Here is a 20,783-nt window from a genome sequence, read left to right as displayed (position 1 = left end):
CATGCCGCTCCGCCGCCACCGCTGCGCCTGGCCCTCGGGGGCTGCGCTGCACCACATGTCCATGCACTTCCGCCCTCCCCTCCTTCCATCCACCATCGCCTCACCGCGCGCCCGGCCCCCCAGGATTGCCCACTGCACTGGCGACCACCGCAGAGACCCACTGCCACACCTGCCGAGCCTGCCGATGGTGAGTCTGCCCACGGCAATGGGGGGGAGCCCAAATGGACAGGTCATAGTGGCAGCGTCCACGGCCGCCCGGACAGCCACCCAGAGCCCCACGCTCCCGCACCTAGCGCCCGCTGTATTTACAGCACAGTGGGTTTAATTTCTAGTTGCTACATGAAACACGTATAATAATATAGTGATAAACAATTTTAACTTTAAAATCATTATGTTAAAAAATCATGTTAAAAACAATCATGCCAGCTGTATTGACAACTGTTCCATTCAGAGCATCTCAGTTTTTGGAGGAGCGGGAGCAAGGATCATTATAGAAGGAGCCCAGATGATATTTAATCAAATTCATCATCTCATTGGTCCCAACTAGATACCTGAACATAAGAGCTCAGTCTTACAGGCCTTGAGGAACTGAGCCAGTTCTGTCAGGGTCCTTCACTCTTCCACGAGCTCATTCCATCAGGTTGGGGCCAGCCAGGAGCCAAAAGGTCTTGGCCCTGGCTGAGGCTAGATGTATTTCTTTCAGGTCAGGGTCCACCAGTTTGTTAGGACCCAAGCTAGGGGGGTCTAAACACCCACTACCCCTCTGTCCCAATAGAGAGGAAATCTCTATAAACATTTGAAAACAGAATTCCTGAAGTACTGTCTACTCCCTTATGGACCTGCCTGATCACTGCAGACCTCTTCAGAGGCCTTGCTTTGGATGCCTCTGCTTCCTGAGATTAGCCAGGTGGCAATACTGATTTTGGCAGACAAATGGTCTGACTCAGTAAAAGCCAGCTTCATGTGTTCATGAAAAGTGAATTTGTGAGATCTGCATGGAGACACACAGCCTCCACAGAAGATACGAGGCACATCTTCAACATGATCCTCTGCACATTGCAAATAAGAATGGAGAACATGGGGACATGATCCAGTTTTGTATTTCATTCTGCTCCTGATCCCAGAGTCTGGTAAAATCTAAAGCCCCCTGGGTCTTGATACAGATTGTTTGCTTTTATCTTGTTTATCAAAGATCTGAGTTTCATTTTAAGTACATAAATGCCATCAAGTTGCAACTGATTTCTGGCAACCCCAACCAGGAGCTTCCAAGGCAAGTGAGAAGCAGAGACAGCTTGCTATTGACTTACTCTGCATAACCTTCCTAGGTGGTCTCTCATCTACCCTGCTTAGCTTCTGAGACCTGATAAGATTGGGTTATGCCATGCTGCCATCCTTCCATGAGTTGGTGACCCCAACCAGGAGCTTCCAAGGCAAGTGAGAAGCAGAAACAGCTTGCTATTGACTTACTCAGAACCTTCCTAGGTGGTCTGTCATCTAAGTACCAACACTGCTTAGCTTCTGAGATTGGGTTATGCCATGCTGCCATCCCTCCATGAGTTGGCGACCCCAACCAGGAGTTTCCTAGTCAAGTGAGAAGCAGAGGCCATGGACTTACTCTGTAGAACCTTCCTAGGTGGTCTCTCGCCCACGTTCCAACTCTGCTTAGCATCTGAAGCCTGATGAGATTGGGCCATGCCATGCCACCATCTGTCCATTTTATTTCCACCTTATTTCTCGCTCTAAGGGCATTTCTCCCATTACAACCTCTGTTCTGCAACTGTGTGTTTAGTTAGGCATTTTGGAGTATATGGGAAGAGTTGGAAAAGAGCTCTTTGCAATCCAGCATTTTAAAGATCCTTGTACCATCTTTGTACCATAATCAATCCAGTGAAAGAAGAACTTACGACTATCATATTTGTCTCTATCTGTGCTTTCTCCCTAGGAAGAAATAAAATAAAATAAGATAAAAGCTTCTTGGTTAAAGTGTTTTTTTGCAAAGAGCCAAGGAAATTAAAGTTCTTGCAAAATAAATCTCCTGCAGAAAATACTGATTTATATTATTTTGTACTTCATCATGCACTTCCTAAAAGAAAGGCAGCTAATATTGTTTCTGTACACGTGTGTGTGTGTGTGTGTGTGTGTGTAGGTACAGATTGGAGTGTCCAACCTTTTCAGCTGCTGGGCACATCTGGAATTCTGATGTGAAATGGCACATGCCATAACAAAATGGCTGCCCCGAAATGGCTGCCAAATGAGGCGGAGCCTACTACAAAATCTGCCACGGCCTAATTTCCATAACACCTTGCAGATCCTTGTATTTGGGGGCAGCTGCTGCCAAAGTGGCATCTAAAAATATTAGCACAGTCAATGAGATCTCCAGTAATCAATATGAAGCATTCCTGGGCAGAAGCCCCACCCATTTCCTAAAAACATTGGCAGGCACCAGAAAAGGCACTGGTGGCACCCATAGGCCCCATAGTGGGACCCCTACTGTAGACAGATAGATATAATTTATTCTCTGGATTCATAACCCATGAAAATGTGAATGTAATAATATCATACAAAACAGATAATAGACATCTTGGTGCATTAAATACATACCCCTTAAATTTCACTATATCACATAAGCTCTGATCTCATCTAAGCGAGAAGAATCATTGGAAACACAGCATGGCCTATAAGACATTTATTCTTCACACACTCGGATGAGAAATGATTTAGAGCACAATCTATCTGTATGATTTAGATTTATTGCAAGAAACAGAAAGAGAACTCAGAGAAAGAGCGCGTGGCTAATGTAGCATTATTCTTTTCAGAAATTTTCAGAACAGAATCCACAGATGGTACGTGAGATGACCAAAAAAGTTTCCAACGCTGCAGCCGATGAAGTGGGGCAGGAAACTTAGTTAAGTTCTGCAGCATAATAATCATAATGAGGGGCTCCATCTGCTCCTCTTTCTCCCTCCTATGTTGGGCAGAATTGGGTCTTCTGCCGCATCTTTTTCTTTTTTCTTCTTTTTTAATTTTTCTCTGTCTTATTCATTTGATGTCTGTGGTTTTAAGGGAATTTTAAGGGGGCCTTTTATGCAGACGTTTTGTAACCCACCCTGAGCCGTTGGGAGTGGCGGGTAAAAAATCTAATAAATAATAATAAATAAATAAAATGATGACAACAAGAACAAATGATTTTTATAGTCCGCCCTTCCGGTTTGCTCAGGACAGGTTACAACAGATGCTGACACATCTGCTTACTGTTTGGCGCATCTTACTGTTAAATGGAAAAGTTCAAAAAATGTGTTTAATTAAAAGAAACAAACAGATGACAACAAAAGCAAAGGGATGAGAAATGTTAATAGCTTGGGATGCAGTAACATCATGACAAAGGACCATATCTACTGTGGGGGAATTCAAATAATAATAATACTCAGTATTCCGGTGGGGTCCCATTTTATTCAAGGTATATATATATGAGCCCTCATGTGTACTCACACTTTTTCAGATACTCAAGTGTGAAGTGTGCCTGCACTTGACAGCTCACACCTTGAATAAAACTTGGTTGGTCTTAAAGATGCCACTGGACTCAAACTTTGTTCAGACCAACACGGCGACCCAACCTAAATGCTGACCATTGTTATTTGTATATCTTCTAGTGGTCCAACAGCAAGGCGTATACCCTCGAAAGTGTCCCCCTTGCCCTGAGATTCAAAGATTGGCTACTTCTGAACATGGAGGTTCCCTTTAGTTAGCATGGCTCTTAGCCAGTGATGGACCTACCTTTCATGAATCTATCTAATCCCCTTTTCAAGCTGTCTATGCCTGTGGCCATCACAATGCCCTCTAGCACTGAATTCCACATTTTAATTGCTCACTGTGTAAAGAAGTATACAAGAACATAAGAAGAGTCCGGGGCCCATTCTGCACTCAATGGATAATGCACTTTCAGTGTGCTTTTGCAGCTGGATTTTTCTGTGCAGAACAGGAAAATCTACTTCAAAAGTGCATTGAAAACACATTATCTAGCATGTGCAGAATGGACCTTCCTGGATGATGAGTCACAAAACCCTGGTTGAGAAAGTCCACACACACACACACACATGCACCTGTCACTTTTTCTTTTGACAGCACTCCGGAGGAGGGGGTAGTGGGGATAAGATTCCTTCCAGGTTAACAAACAAACAAATAGTAATAATAGGCAGGAGTAATAGTGGGTTGCTCTTATGTTGCAGAGGTTTTGTCAACTCTCACTTCTTCTGCATCTGTCTTCCCAGGTGTCTGGAGTTTCAGATGGGGTAATGTAAGCTGAGAGACTGCTATCTAGAGACCTTCACCACAAACAGGAAATCTGAGCCCAGATATTCACATCAGAGGTCTCAGAGGATGTGGGTTGAGAAGTATCCCAGTTTGTCCACTGTTTGAGGAGTGTTTTGCAAGATGCGATAGCCAAAGCATGCACCCACACACACTCTCACAAGAACATGAGCAGAAAGGGTGCTCTAATGGACCCAGACTCCTTGGAACACGACAACCGCTGCATGACACACTCGACCTCTGCACACACAAAAGCCATGTAACTGAAGAACTCACTCTTGAACTTGCCGTAAGCAATACAAACGATTCAATTAGTTGCTCACAATAGACTACGCTCTTTATTTGAGGAGCGTTTTGTCAAAAGAGAAATGCCCTTCAGTTTTTCATTCACATTTGTTGCTCTTTGCAGAATGGAAGGACAATGAGCGGGAATACCAAAATAACCTCTATTTAATATAGAGAATGTCATATAGAAAATTGAGAAGCGTTCTTTTCTGTTGCCTCAGAAGGTCAGATCAGATTCAAAGGGTTGAAATTAAAATCAAAAGAGCCTTGGGCTAAACATTGAGAAGAACTTCCTGACAGAGGGGTTCCTCAGCAGGACCATTTATGCACTGGAGGTTTCATGCCTGGATGCAGGCTGGAGTTTTAGTCGTGGCAGGTTGCCCCACCTCTTCCTACACCCACATTGGGGAGCATTTGGCCTGGTGAACCTCATCCGCCCTCGATTTGTGTTCCTGCACGGGAGCTGGGGCAGTGAAGTTCCCAGTGCATAAATGGTCCAGAACAGGCTTCCTTGGAAGAGGGTGAGCTCTCCTTCGTTAGAGGTTCCTAAGCAGAGGCTAGAGCGCCATCAGAGAGAAATACTGATTCTGACTTACTATATATGAATTTAGGCAGACTGTGAAAGGGAATATACAACCATCAGACAGAACGTAAGAATAAGAATATAACATAAGAAGAGCCCTGCTGGACCAGACTCTCATTCTAAAAGGTCCTCATTTACTTCATCCCAGCACAAACAGCCTGTCAAATCTGACAGATGGTTGAATGGAGATTTTCATGTCTTACCACATTCACAAAGCCAAGAAGGGAATTTGACCGCGTCCTCTGCTCCATCTCCATGTTCAGCACCTTTTTATTAGCAGGAAGACATTTGCTTACAGAAGGCGGGAGGGGAACTGTGGATCCTTTTCCATTATGAAGTATCTCCAGTAAGGCTCTCAGGGACTAGAAGTGAAAAGGGTCTCCATAGAGATGCTAACCTCTTTACAACTCATCTCTAGACTACTAAGATTAGTTCCCCTGGAGAAAATGGATAACTTGGAGGGAGGACTCTATGGCATAATACCTCATTGAGGTCTCTGTCCTCCCCAGGCTCCATCCCCAAACCTCCAGAGGTTTTTCATTTTGGATCCTGGCATCCAACCTTTTGCTCTTATCATACCAGTGAATAGGACTCCCTCCCCAGTTGCCATGCTTAGGTGCTAGACCAGCAGGAACTACCCCAAAGTGTTTTCCATCCTCAGCGGTTCCAGCCTCTGATTCAACAGCATTAGAGGTCTAGGAGAATTAAATTGGTTAACTGCCATCTTGGGAATTTGTGTAATATTAGGATGTTTACTATATATATAAATATCCTTATCCATGATTCCTTTATATATTTGTGAAACAACCTGGGGAGTGGGATGTGTCCAGCTGTCCAAGTTGGAATAGGGCCAATCAGGGTGCAGCCAGCTTTGCTGTGATTGGCTCTGCCCCTGTAGCTCCTGCCCTCTGTCCCTGGACTCTACCCTCTTTGCTCTCAGACGCATCTCAGCGCCTGGAGCCAGCAGCAGGTAAGGGGAAAGGGCCCTGGGCAAAGGGTTGTGGTGGAGGACTTGCTAATGAGGGCCTCTTGGCCTGCTAACGAGGGCCTCCCAGCCTGCTGACTGCCTGCTAAGGAGCTCTGTCCTGGGCCTGCTAACAAGCCCATCCCACTTGATCTGACCTTAAGCTGCCTGGCCAGGGGAGGGGGCCCTTTCAAGGCCCTTTCTTAGGAACAGGCTTTGAAGCTTATAAATAAATATATATATAATCATCAGCCAAAATCTTTGAGAATGGCAGTATATAAATAAAATTATTTATAAATAAATAAATAAATTGATGTCACTGCGGATTTTAAAAACAGAAGCAACGTAAGAGACAGTATAGCATTTTTACAAAAACACTATGGGAAAAAATTAGTTTTTTTTTTTTTGTAAATCCAAGAATATTTAAAGATGTCATTTATGGTTTTGCAAGAAGTGATGTCACTATGCTGACTTGGCAGACTTTACCTCCCCCCACCTCCATCCCCCACCTGGTTGCTGGCCCATCAGCCCTACAAAAAACAGACATCCTCCATGCATGGGTGTAGTCCCCTCGTAAAGCATTTAACAGTAACTGTTCATCTTTTTTACACTGACAAAAATTAAATTCGACTACACCATTTGATCTGTAGTAAACAATACTATCAAGCGGCATCCCACCCATTCAGAATTGGTTTGCCACAAGTAATAGCACTCTAGAGCATTGAGCAACTACTTGAACTGATTGATACATTTTTAAAAAATACTGTCTGATCCTCAGCCCACCACGGATCTTGTTTTGATGATGATTCCATTTTGCAAGCCACTTAGAAGATGAAAGGCATAATCATATCGGGGCACAAGGAGTTCCTTTCAGCAGATTAACTGGAGAAGTCTTGTTCTAGTCAGATGTTTCCAATAGATGAAAATCAGGTTGGTTTTATTTGATTGAAACAGGACAACTCATTTTTATAAGCGGCACTTTCAGAGTCCGGCAGAGGTACAACTTGCAAAAGCTCGGGGGCAGGGGGGGGGGTGGAATGTATCCATCTCATCAAAACTCTTTCGACCTCTCTGGAAATTCCACAGATGATCTGCACAAAGAGGAACCTTCAAATGTGCTTCAGGTTTCTCTACAGTGAATTCTTCTAATGAATGCCAACAGCAAAGGTGTGTTTTGCTAGGCAGAGCATTATAAATCATGGTGCAGCACATATTAATACAAATTTCAATTAATGTGCTGCAGCCAGTGAAAACCTCCCACTTGCCCTATAGCTCTTGCAAGAGCAGAAACACAAGAAAAAAAATCATATTAACTGTCAGCGCTAAGTCAAACCTATCCCTGTTTGCATTTCCATTTGTGTAAGATTTTGTGCAACCAGCTTCTAGGAGCTAACGTGTATAGGGAGGAAAGCTGCAGGCATTACACAATGTCTTCAGCAAGCAGACCATGCTAAATCCATTTACATCTCCAGCACACTTGTGTATTGCTGGATCTAAGCCAATGAGAGTAGTTCAGATAACTATGGGATTTCCCCTATTCTCATTTTCCTTGCTTGTGTGTTACTGTTGTTTTGGAGTTGTTGTTTTTTTTCTTTTCTGCATATGTTTTGCTCCCTCTAGTGGTCAGTCCAATACTACATTGCTTCATGTCCAACATATCTCTCTACAACAGCGTTTCCCAACCAGGCATCCATGGGAGTTCTGAAGGGGGTCCACGAGAGCTATGAAGTGGCACAGTATGTGTGTGTGTGTGTAATGGGCTGTTTTTTCAGCTCCTGCTCTTCTTTCCGGACTACATAAGTTATTGCTGCCATAGCAGTAGTAAAGGTGGGGTAAGGGAGCAAAAGGAGGGCTAAGGGTGCAGCGAGTGATGTTACTTCTGAGGTTGTGGTGGCAGGCAAGGCCCACTGACATTCCTTCCAGGGTTCCATAAAGTCTGAAAAATTATTTCAGGGGGTCTTCTGCCATCCAAAGGTTGAAAAAGGCTACTCTTCAGGTTTAAACGGTAGGTTTTTGTCTCAGGCATAAAGCAACATAATATTGAATTGTCCAGTAAAGGTAAAGGTACCCCCTGTGCAAGCACCGAGTCATGTCTGACCCTTGGAGTGATGCCCTCTAGCGTTTTCTTGGCAGACTCAGTACGGGGTGGTTTGCCATTCCTTTCCCCAGTCATTACCATTTACCCCCCAGCAAGCTGGGTTCTCATTTTACCGACCTCAGAAGGATGGAAGGCTGAGTCAACCTTGAGCCGGCTGCTGGGATCGAACTCCCAACCTCATAGTCAGAGCTTCGGACAGCTTTTTGGCTGCCTTACCACCCTGTGCCACAAGAGGCTCTTTTGAATTGACCACTACAGGCAGCAAAACATGTGTGTGTGTGTGGGGGGGGGAGCCCAAAACAAAAGGCATACAAACAAAGAAAACAAAAATATAGAAAAGCCCTATATACTAAACAGCCACCCATAGTAGTTTATCATTTTTGATAGCTGAGAAGTCCCCAAGACCAAGAGGCTTCAATATATATATATTCTTTAAGCTTGTAAATCATTTATTGTGTGCTATGATCATATATGGTTATGTCAACCAACCCAACCCACCCAAAATGGCCAATGACGGGCTTTGGAGGAGGTGGGAAGGGGAGGGGACCCAGGTGGGAAGGTACACAGCTATGCTTCCCAACCATATTCTCCATGACTGTGCCATTTCCAGGGTTCCTCAAAGCCTGAGGAATGTTTCAGGGGTTTCTCAATGGTAAAAAGCTTGAGAAAAGCTGGATTACAGTGTCAGGCTACAATCTGGGAACAACCAAAGTTGAATCCCCCCTTTGCCATGGAACCTTGCTAGGTGACCTAGGTCCAGTCATGTGCTCAGTTCAACCTCCCTCACAGGGTCATTGTGAGAATAAACCAAAGGAGCAGGGATAAGGTGAGCTGCTAAATTAAGTCAATGAACTAAATGCATAATAAATATCCTGAGTGTTTGAAAAATGCAATTAGAGTTAAGTGCTATTTACACTAATTAAGATCCTGCAACAGAGTTTAACACTTTTTGAGAGCTTACAACCTTCCCATGCTCTCAAAGGGTCTAGCCCTGACATTATTAAAACATTTTACGATTTGACACATCATTGGAAGAAACAAAAAATCACCTCTGTGTTTCCTTTATAAGGCTCAAGTTCCTCCCTTACTGCGTCAAACTTATATCACTGTTCAAGTGATGTTGTTTTTCCACTGACCATTAACGGAATGGACATACGAATTAGAAACATGTAACTGAATAAAGTTCGGGTCTTAAAATCTTTCTTTTCCAATTAGGATGATTTTGTTTATGCAGGTTTTTAAAGACAATTTCCGTGCCCCCTCCCTAGAGAACTCGTTTATGGAGGCCTACAAAGTAAATTACACTAAACACCGTTATTTTTTTTTGGTCTGTTTTTAGGCTGATTTCTCACCTGCCTTTCTAACAGACAAAAGATGCCATGCAATATATAAATCCAGTTTCTGTAAAACCTTTCTGAACTGCACTCAAGGCAGTTCATAAGAGGAACAACCTGTATTTTATGCTCCTTTCAACCATCACAGTAAAAAAGACTGGTATAATATCGGTGCATAATGATTTTTCCATCATGCTTCCACCAAATGCTGGATGAAGCTGTTTATGTTTTTCTATATTATTCATATAGATCAGGGGTAGTCAAACTGCAGCCCTCCAGATGTCCATGGACTACAATTCCCAGGAGCCCTTGCCAGCATTCGCTGGCGAATGCTGGCAAGGGCTCCTGGGAATTGTAGTCCATGGACATCTGGAGGGCCGCAGTTTGACTACCCCTGATATAGATTGATGACATATCTACGCTTTCCTGAAAGTCCAAACTTGGCATGATCTCTTTGCCAGTTCCCCACTGGCTAACTGGTGGAAGAAGTGGGGTAGGGTTGTCAGATCCAGGTTGGGAAGCTCCCGGAGATATGGGGATGGAGCCTGGAGAGAACAAGGACCTCAGTGGGGCACAAGGCCATAGAGTCCACCCTCCAAAGCATCCATTTTATCCAGAGGAAATGATATCCATAGTGTGGAAATGAGCTGTAATTCCAGGGGATCCCCAGGTCCCACCTGGAGGCTGGCATCCCTAGACTATAACCCCCAAAGGCCTTTCTCTGCTCCTTAACTGCCTTTAATTATTTATTTAGAATTTATATTGATGGGTTTTCCAGACCACCCTTCCCCACAAGTGGACTCGGGGGAGGGGGGGAGCAGTTGAAAACAACTGCTTGACAGGTAAAGAGAGCCAGTTTGGTGTAGTGGTTAGGAGTGTGGACTTCTAATCTGGCAAACCAGGTTCGATTCTGCACTCCCGCACATGCAATCAGATGGGTGACCTTGGGCTCGCCACGGCACTGATAAAGCTGTTCTGACCGAGCAGTGATATCAGGGCTCTCTCAGCCTCACCCACCCCACGGGGTGTCTGTTGTGGGGAGAGGAAAGGGAAGGGGACTGTAAGCTGCTTTGAGACTCCTTCAGGTAGAGAAAAGCGGCATATAAGAACCAACTCTTCTTCTTCTAAAGCCATTAACAATAAAAACATTGTAAAAACATCGTAAAATTATTGAAGACTTTGCCATTCTACCACCACTCTCTAACTGTTTTCAGTGGTAAGATGTTCCCTAGTAGAGGAGGGGCATCTGAAATAGGGGGAAGGCTATGGGGAGGAGGAGAAGGAAGCCCCTAATACTTCTAAGCTGCCCTGGCCTCAACCATAAGCCTGGTGGAAGAGTGCTGTTTTATAGGCCCTGCAGAACTTTGACAGCTCTGTCAGGGCCCAGATCTTCACTGGCCATTCGTTCCACCAGGCAGGAGCCAAGGCTGAGAAGGCCCTGTATCTGGTCAAGGCCAGCCGCATCTCTCTGGGGCCAGGGATCCCTGTGGAGGACACCAGAACAGCTTGGTATATCTTTATGGGGAAGAGGTATCTTAAATGAGCAATGAGACAAACAGGACATTTTGGAAATGCGATCAGTGTCGCAACACAGTCAGAAGAGTTGCTGTCAGGGGAAAAAAAACACCGATCCATAAATCATTATGTACGATTCATGCAATTCAGTCAATTTTCTTGACGCTGTCAACTGCTCACCTCTCTTATTAACAAATCAACCATTTCTACCTCCTGCCCGTCTGGGAAGCAGCTGCCTTGATAAATATACATTCAGGCACCTATTAAAGATGATCATGAAAATTTTCAGCCGTTGCAGACAGACATCATTTGAGGGGAGAGAAAGAGCTGAATCACTTATTAGGAAGAATGTTTTCACTTTATTTCACTGCGATAAAAAAACATAGGAAATTATCCCTTTCCTTTTGTTTTATTCATGGTCTCAGCTAAATGTCAAGAAAAAAACAACAACAGAACTATTAAATGTAAACCCCCTAAATATTTCGTTCCTGTTGTGTCTGCAGATCTGCTGAGGACCAAGTTTGAGGTCTGGGGCAGAATCGTAGCCCTGCACTGTAATTGACCAATGTGTGGGTACATCCCGTCTACCTGATCCAATCAGCTGAAAGTGAAATTGACCAATAGGACACAGTGGCAGAAAGATTGATTGTGTGGCTTGTGTATATAAGTTGAGGTCAGCTGTGGATTTCTTTGGTTTGGTTTTGGTTCTGTGCAATCATGCTGGGGTCACAGTAAAGAGTTGAAATGAATTCCCAGTTCCTGGTCTCTGAACTCACGGATCTAACCATTCCAGTATTCCATTGTACATAAACCCAAGTTAAGAAAAAATATTTTCAAAAGAGCAAGACTGGGTTAAGCTTTTATTAAGTTCATTTTAAAAGATATAGCTGTATCCCTATTTGTTACAGTAGAAAAAAGCAAGAGTCCAGTAGCACCTTAAAGACAACCCAAAATTTGTGGCAGAGTAGAAGTTTTCGTGACTCAGGGCCATTCCGCACGACTTAAATGTAGCAGAAGTCTTTGGTAAACGCTACAAATTCAACGTTCCGCATGACGTCGCACACAATCTGCAACACTCCCGCAAAAAGCGCTTCGTTGTATTGCTTTTCAGGAAATCGGGAAAAGTAGATTCCCCCTGAAAAAATTGCTACACTTCTGCGCACAAGCTGCAACAAACCAGCGAAAGACATGTGCATTCTCAATGTAGTGGTAGAAAGAAAATCCCTCCCCCGCTCTTGCCCCCAAACTTCCGGAGAAGCAATCGCCATTTTTTCCCCCTTAGACCTGCGAAAGCAACGAACGAGTGAGGCTTCACTAATTTCACGCCAGTGGGGGGAGGGGGGGCCACAAATCGCGCCAGTGGTGGGGGGGATTTTTTTTCTACTTGAGGAGCATGTAAATGATTAATCACCAGCTCCTACACCACCAAAAAGGTCTTTCCGATGCAACGATTGAATGCATATTCATTGCAACGGGCGTGTTTGGCTTTTTAAAAAACAGTTCTTAAAGGGAAAGGGGCTTTTCGGGAGCATGAACACAACAGCCCATTGGCTGTTCTGTTTGATTGATGGCCAGGGGTGGGAAGAAGCACAGAAAAAATCGCTTCTTTTGTTGCAATTCCAGCGAGACTGGAAACCTGTGGGAAATGAATGAAATGCTACTGGGACTTCTATATTCCACTAAAAATAAAGGTATGCAGAGTGGCGAAATTCCAATATTTAGGGGTTTTTCGCACACCTTCAAAATCGCACAATGGTTGCCAATTGAAAACGCTACTGATTTGCCATTATGCACAACGTCGTTGACAATCTGCCACACACCTGAAACCGATCCGCAAAAAGCGCTTCCTTGTAGCGCTTTCAGGGAAATCCCCAAAAGTGGATTCACCCTCCGGAAAGCGCTACACTCCTGCAACCAATCTGCAACACTAGCGGGAAAGTTCTGTGCGTTACCATTGTTGTGGTTTCTACAAAGTCCCTCCCCCTGGCTCTCTCCTCTGATCTTCCGGCGAAGCGATCGCCATTTTTTTTTCTCCGAGCGAGCGAAGTTCAACCCACCAGCAAGCCTGTTTAGAGGCTTCCCCGGCTTCAGTCCCTCCCCAGAACTGTTTATTCACTAAGCACAAACAACAGACAAGCCCGTTTGCTGATGTATTTTCCCTTTGTTTTTTACACTGTTTTTGGCCGAAAATCGGGCCCGTGAGGGGGGGGGATTTTTTTTTTCACTTGGGGGGAGCGTGGCAACGATGAAACGACAGCTCAAACACACCTGCCAGCTGATGGGTCTCTCCGTTGCAACGAATCAACACATATTCATTGCAATGGGTGTGTGTTTTTTTTTTTAAAAAACCTTTCTTAAAGGGAAAGGGGCTGTTTGGGAGCATGCTAATGGCTGCCCATTGGCTGCTTGACGGCCAGGGGCGGGACGAGCTCGGCAATAGCGCTTCCTGTCTAGCGATTTTTGCTGAGACCGGAAGCTTGTGGGAAACGATAGAAACGCAACTGGATTCCACTACAAAGTCAGGTATGCATAATGACAAATTGCACTATTTTAAATGGCGATTTTTCGTTCAGCAAACAATTTGCTACAAGGATCCCGGTGCGGAAAGCCCCCAAATATAGTGTTTCTGCGTTCTGTGAACAATTGGCAACATTGGTCCTTTTGCGGAATGGCCCTCACTGCTCACTCCTTCAGATAGATATCTGAAGAAGAGTAACTCATGAAAGCTTCTACAAATTTTATTAGTCTTTTAAAATGTTACTGGACTTTTGCCTCATTTATTTATTTGTTTGCTTCTCTGATGTATTTCCCACCACCATCCACGAAGTGTCTTGTGGCGAATTACACAAATAAAATGATAAAACCCCACATAAAAATTAAAAAGCAGTCTCAGCCCCCCACTACACTACATGGTGGCGGAATAAAAAACCCAACCTCCTCCTCCTATTTCCAGCTACCCCCTCCTCGTGCCTTGGGGGAAGGTTCAGGGGGTGACATCAGTCCCAGCATGGTACTAGCTGATGTTTAACCTGGAGGGGTCCCTCAGATCTCCTGCACCCAGGCCTCAACAAAAGACCTGGCAGAAGAACTCCGTCACAGGCCCTGTGGAACTGCAAGAACTCCTGCAGGGCACTCAGCTCTTTCAGGAGCTTATTCCACCAGGACAAGGCCAGGACTGAAAAGGCCCTTGCCTTGGTTGAGGCCAGACAAACCTCCCATGGGCTGGTCACCACCAGCAAGTTAGTACCCACAGTGTGCAAAACCCTGCAGGAGGCATAAGATGCTAGGCAGTCCCTCAGATATGCAGGTCCCAGATCGTGAAGGTCAAAACTAGAACCCTGAACTTGATCCAGGATGCAACTGGCAACCAATGCAAATGCCTCAGCATCGGCTGAATATGGGTCCTCCAAGGTATTCCAGTGAGGACTCTAGCAGCTGCATTTTGTACCTGCTGCAATTTCCAGGTCGACAAGGGAAGGCCCACATAGGGCGAGTTATAGAAGACAATTCTGGAGGTAAACATCGTATGGATCGCTGTGGCCAGGTGTTCTGGGGACAAGTAGGACACTAGCAGCCTCGCCTGGTAAAGATGGAAAAATGCCTGACGGGCTGCTCTCATGACATGTGCCTCCATAGAAAGTGAGGTGTCACAAATCACCCCCAGATTCTTGGCACAGAGCATGATGTGAACTTTCACCCAAGCCAGGCCAGGCAAGTGCGCTTCCTGACCCGCCCCCTTCCTTCCCACCACAGGACCTCCATCTTCGAGGGAATCAATTTCAGGCCACTGCTTCAGCCACTCAGCTATGGTGTCCAAACGTCCAGTGAATGATTCCAGGGGGAATCCAGGTGGCCGTCCTTGAGTAGATAGAGCTGGGTGTCATCCGCTTACTGATAATATCCCAGCCTGAAGCTCCAGACCAGCTGGGAGCTTCTACTGTTACAGATTAACACGGTGACCCATCTTGATCTGTACCCATTTGTTAATTACCATTTTAAAGAAATGAAGGAAAATGACACCAGCGTGGACAAGACTGAGAAAGCTCTAAACATTCCCAGCCACACAGCAGCAACTTGCCCTCTTTCAAAAAAACAAAACTAAAAAATAAAACTAAACAGGTACGATCAGAAAAAAAAAATCCACAAAACTAAGAATCACCACATTATGACCGTTTATGCACTGGAGGTTTCATGCTGTGCTGCATACTGGAGTTTTAGTCATGGCAGGTTGCCACACCTATTCATGCCCCCACACAGGGGAGCATTTGGCCTGGTGCACCTCATCCACCTCCTATTTGTGCTCCTGCACGGGAGCTAGGGCAGTGAAGTTCCCAGTGCATAAACGGTCTATGTGACTATAACGGAGAGGCCACATTAGCCGATTAAGAAAATCCTTAAGACAGTCATGTTGAATGTAGAAAGTAGAAAGTGCTGAAATGCCCCTCGACAGAAAGTCTGTCAAAAGGACAGGCTGACAGGACAAGCATCTGATGTGTTAAATGTTTCGCCATCAGAAAAAGGCAGGGTGGAAGAGCATGTTCGAGTGGAAAAATCTCCTAACTGATTGAAACAAACATCATAGTTAAGCATGGTTTTGGAAAGAACTCAATAAAAGTGGCAAAAAGACAGAAGGTGCATGAAAACACGGTGATGCGGGGGGAGGGGGGATTATCACCTCCTATCAGCATCAAAGCTGGGCCAAAAACTAGGTGTGAATGATGATGATGATGATGATGATGATGATGATGATGATGATGATGATATCCGTTCAGTTGTGTCCGACCCTCAGTGATTCTATAAGAAAGTCTACGCCATGCCCCCGTGTCTCTGACTGCTTCTTTTAGTTGGTTCATGGTCATCCCTGTGTCGGCTTTGATCGTGTCAAGCCAGCGTATCCTTTGGCGACCACATTTCCTTTTACCGCTGACCATGTTGAGCATTAATGATTTTTCTAGCAAGTTTGATAGCATGATATGTCCAAAGAAGGGAGCTTTAGTTGCAGTATCTTCCCTTCTAATGACATAGTTGGTTTGCTCCTCTCTAAAGGTGTGAAAGTCACCTGCAAATCTCCCCTCATATATTTCTATTCCGTAATTCTACCTGCTTGCTTCAACTTACGGAGGACTTAATTCAAGCCCCTCCCCCAGAAAGAACCCTGGGGTATCTTAAGCCCACGTTACATCCCTACGTCTTACTACTGCAGTTTCCTTTATACCCTCACAAAATTCTTCTTCCCCTGCAAGGCATCTCCCTAGCAGAGAGGGGGATTTAGCATAATTCTGGAGCTGCTATGTACAAATTCCCTTAAGCCAAATAAATCATGGCATGTGCTCTCCTTAAAATGTGCAGCAAATTTAAGCGCTCTGTTTGATTCCAATCCCTGAAGTCACAGAGTGATGCTCAAAAGGAGTTGTCAGCACCAAGCTAAAAAGCATCCACTAAGAAGTGAGCTCAGGATTTTAAAAAAAAGATTAAGGCACATTTCCGATTCTTCTCAAAGTACCCTGAAAATGTATTGTCAGAAACGACAGTGGAATTTGCACGAGAAGAAGCAGAGTGGGTTTTTATACCTCCCTTTTCACTACGTAAAGTGTCTCAAAGCAGCTTACCATCACCTTCCCTTTCTCTCCCCACAACTGACACCCTGTGAGGGAGGTGGGGCTGAGAGAGCTCTGACAGAGACTGCTCTGTGAGAACAGCTCTATCAGGACTGTATCCCCAGGGTCACCCAGCTGGCTGCATGGTGAGGAACGGGGAATCACACTTAGCTCAGAAGAGAAGAGAATGGTGCAGATTGGATCCTCTGCTTGGCAGGCAAGCTGTATCAGGCATCTGGACGGGCCAGAATAAGCATAAGCAGGAGGCCAACAGAGTCCTACTCTCTGCTTGCTCTATTAGTCCTGGGCTACGTATGCGGCTCGAATGTGGATGTGAATGAGGGGATCGAATGCTGTGATCGAACGGGCTGAAAATCCTCCTGTTTTAATTAAGTCCTCCTGACATGAAGCACTCCTATAAAGGGACCTCAGAGGAGCCCTTTGCCTGCTATTTACAGAAAATTATTAAGGCAATGAAAAATCCCTAACCCTGTAATTCTGAAGTGGTGCAGTCTACTCTACCCCACTCAACACTACCATTTCCGCTTCATCCTGCAGCACGTTTAGACCAGAGGGTAGAGTCCCCAGGTTCTAGTTCCAGCTCCGCAGACGGTCGGGTTCCTGAACTCACAGCTACACTTTCCAGATCCAGTTTCAGTTACAGCTGTGCATGGCCCTGACATCTCTCCCGATGACGAAGGCAGATGGTAGTGGAGTTCTTTATAGCAGGGGTAGTCAACCTGTGGTCCTCCAGAATGCTCGCAGGGGCTCATGGAAATTGTAGTCCGTGGACATCTGGAGGACAGGTTGACTGCTCCTGCTTTATAGGAGTTCAGCAGCAAACACCATTCTCCACCAGTCCAAAGTTCCTCACATCTCATCTTGAGTTACTAGTCCTCTGGCTATTGTTGATTCCAAGGGTTGCTAGCCTCAAAGTGGGAATTGGAGAACTCCTCCTATTTGAGTTTCCAGGTCTACTAGGTCTTGTGGGGAGCCCAGCTTTCCAGACTCACCTCACCCCCATCACCCTCCCCCCAACTCACCTGAAAGGATGTTGCAACCGGCCCAATGTCAGCCAGAAGTTATATCGGCATGCAAGGGTCATCGGGGAGAAGGGTAACACTCTGGTTTGGGGGAGAACTCCATGGTTTGAAGTGCACTCTACCATAGAGATTGGGGGAAAAGGTAGAGTGACGCTCCACAATATCTCTAGCATGTTGACATGGCTTCCAGGTAGCATCAGCGCATTGGGGAGCATTTAAAGGTTAGCACTTACAGGTGAGGTGCAGGGAGGTGCCTTGACTGAGAACATCACCAAACACAGGAGAATGGGGGGGGGGTTTCCTGCAAAGAACGCCAATTTCTGATTTCAACAATAATTGGACACAGCTAAAAGATGAACCCAGAATTGGCAGGGTCAAGGCATAAGTGGCAGATAGAAGGTGGAGCTAGAATGAATGCTGAGGGTTATGAGGTGTAGCCTAGGCAGAAGCTAGTAGATTGTAGGTAGGACCCTACAAAAGTCCATGCATCATACACATAGCCTGAAAGAACCTGGAGTTTGCTGACATTTCAGATCCAAACCATGGCTACTGCACAAGGTTTTTACAGGGCAATTGGCCCAAATCTACCCAATGAGGTTTGAGTCTGTGGAAAGATCTAAACTATAATTTTGCTTGTCTGTGCGATATTCTGGTCCAGTCCAACACACACTACTGCATGCTGAATTCTAAATAATGGGCAGGTAGAAATTCTGAATGCCTACAAGGAGCACTCTCGTGGCATCATCTCCACGTACAAATGGAGTGGGAATGGAGGAGGCATAACATCCCAGTTATAATGTAAGGAATCTTAAACTATAGCATCTAGAGCAGAATTATGCTAAGGTGGGGTGGGGAGATAGTAGCAAGCAGAGGCTTGGCTGAAACCACCCTGTTGAAAAATGAAAATTTGGTCCCCATTCGCAGTCAATGCATTAGCAGGATTATGCTGAAATTAAAAGCTTCTAAGTCCTCGCTGATTTCAAGAGGAGATATGAGCAATGAGATGTAAAATTTGTTTCACTCAGGCTGAACTGTGTCTTCTGTTGCATCTGCTTATTTATTGACCTCACTGGTACCCTACCTTTCTCCCAAATGGGGGACCCAAAGCAGTTTAAATCGTTCCCCTCTCCTCCGTTTTATGTCCACACAACCTGTGAGGTAGATTAAGCTGAGAGTTTATGTTCCAAAGTTACTCAGTGAATATCCACAACAGAGTGGAGGTTGGAACACTCAGCCTTTCTCAACTTTTTTGTCATGGAGAAACCCCAGAAACATTTGTCAGGCTTTGAGAAACCCTCAAAGTGGTGCAATCATGAAGAATATGGTTGGGAAGCAGAGCTGTGGACACGCTCACCAAGGGCCCCTCCCTCTCCACTCCCTCCAGGCCCATCACTGGCCATTTTGAGAGGGGGAACAAGTCAACATGACCATATGTGGTCATATCACCCAATAAACTTTAACAAAATTTTAAAAAAATGTATAAAAAATTAACTTCCACACTTTTGGGAAACCTTTCCAGGACAATCACAAATCCCCAGGGTTTCCCAAATGTGTGGGAGTTAATGAAACCCTGGTTAAGAAAGAAGAAGAAGAAGAAGAAGAAGAAGAAGAAGAAGAAGAAGAAGAAGAAGAAGAAGAAGAACAAGAACAAGAACAAGAACAAGAACAAGAACAAGAACAAGAACAAGAACAAGAACAAGAACAAGAACAAGAACAAGAACAAGAACAAGAACAAGAACAAGAACAAGAAAAGTTGGTTCTTATATGCTGCTTTTCTCTACTCAAAGGAATCTCAAAGAGGCTTATAGTTGTCTTCCCTTCCTCTCCCCACAACAGGCACCCTGTGAGATGGGTGAGGCTGAAAGAGCCCTGATATTCCTGCTTGGTCAGAACAGCTTTATCAGTGCTGTGGCGAGCCCAAGGTCACCCAGCTGGTTGCATGTGGGGGAATTAGATTAGAAGTCCGCACTCCTAACCACTACACCAAGCTAGTGTACACAAAGCATGGTCTAACTATTACGTCACGGTGGCTTTCTACATAGTCTCAAGAGAGCAGCAGAGAACCAACATAGCTCCCCAGACAGTGGTTCACTCTGAACCCTACTTCTCACCTCTCAAATAGCACAGCAGCTCAATGTGCCCCACAATTTTGTCTCTCCCCCCCCCCAGTCCCTTGCTTTCAATAGCTCCAAACTGGAGATGGAGCTCCAATCCTGGGATGAGCTCAGAGGAGAACAACTGCATGAATAAGTGCTAGGGCTACCAGATCCCCTCCCGGCCACCAGCAGAGGAAAGGGAGTAAGGGTTGCCAGATCCTGGTTCGGAAATTCCTGGAGATTTGAGGGTGGAGCCTGGGGAGGATGGGGACCTTGGTAGACTGCAGTGCCACTGAGTTCACCCTTTAAAGGATCCGTTTTCTCCAGGGGAACTGATCTCTGTAGCCTGGAGATGAAGTGTAACTCTGGGGAATCCCCAGATCCCATCTGGAGGCTGGCATCTCTATGAAGTATCAGAGAATGGGGGCATCAGCCAGGATAGGCAAGACCTGACAGTCACCCCATGCAGTGCAGTGCAGCCATCCCAGACTTCATAGCCCTCTTAGATTAAGTGAGACAGGTAGGTGAGATGGGAAGGTTTCCCAGGTGAGTGCAGCCTTAGAAATTCATCAATGAACTTCTGCATGACTTATCACGAGGGGAAGATGACTCCAGTCTACAAGTTTTCCCAGTAGCTCTGACAAGTACCATGGTGTACATAGCAACCCAAAGGCAGGAGATGAAATACACAATTGGAAAAGAACTTATATAGCAAAGGGCATCCTTTTTTTTAAGGACACTTACTCTACAACTAGGGGGATTGAATGCACACTTTTCCTGAAGAGATGCCATTGTACACAGTTCTGTGGAACTGCTGCAAAGTCTAGTCCAAACACAGGTAAACAATTCCAACAACGCACACACCCGCTGCGTAGAAACGGCTGTTCACCATTCAAGCATGCTACTAAGAAGTCTTTTGATCTGATAGTGAAAAATGCAACCTTTTTACGCTTTTCCAAA

The 20,783-nt window shown here is 45.1% G+C and overlaps 1 protein-coding gene across 5 annotated transcripts in view; it reads right to left on the bottom strand.

The window, feature by feature from the left end:
• The window catches only part of KCNIP4 (potassium voltage-gated channel interacting protein 4), a 410,617-nt gene that overhangs the window by 291,598 nt on the left and 98,236 nt on the right, over nt 1–20,783 (bottom strand). The gene's annotated exons all lie outside the window — the stretch shown is intronic.

This window comes from Paroedura picta, chromosome 10, assembly GCF_049243985.1.
Source record: "Paroedura picta isolate Pp20150507F chromosome 10, Ppicta_v3.0, whole genome shotgun sequence".
Lineage (NCBI taxonomy): Eukaryota > Metazoa > Chordata > Lepidosauria > Squamata > Gekkonidae > Paroedura > Paroedura picta.
The sequence above is the reverse complement of the archived record's forward strand: the minus strand, read 5'-3'. Positions and strand labels throughout refer to the sequence as shown.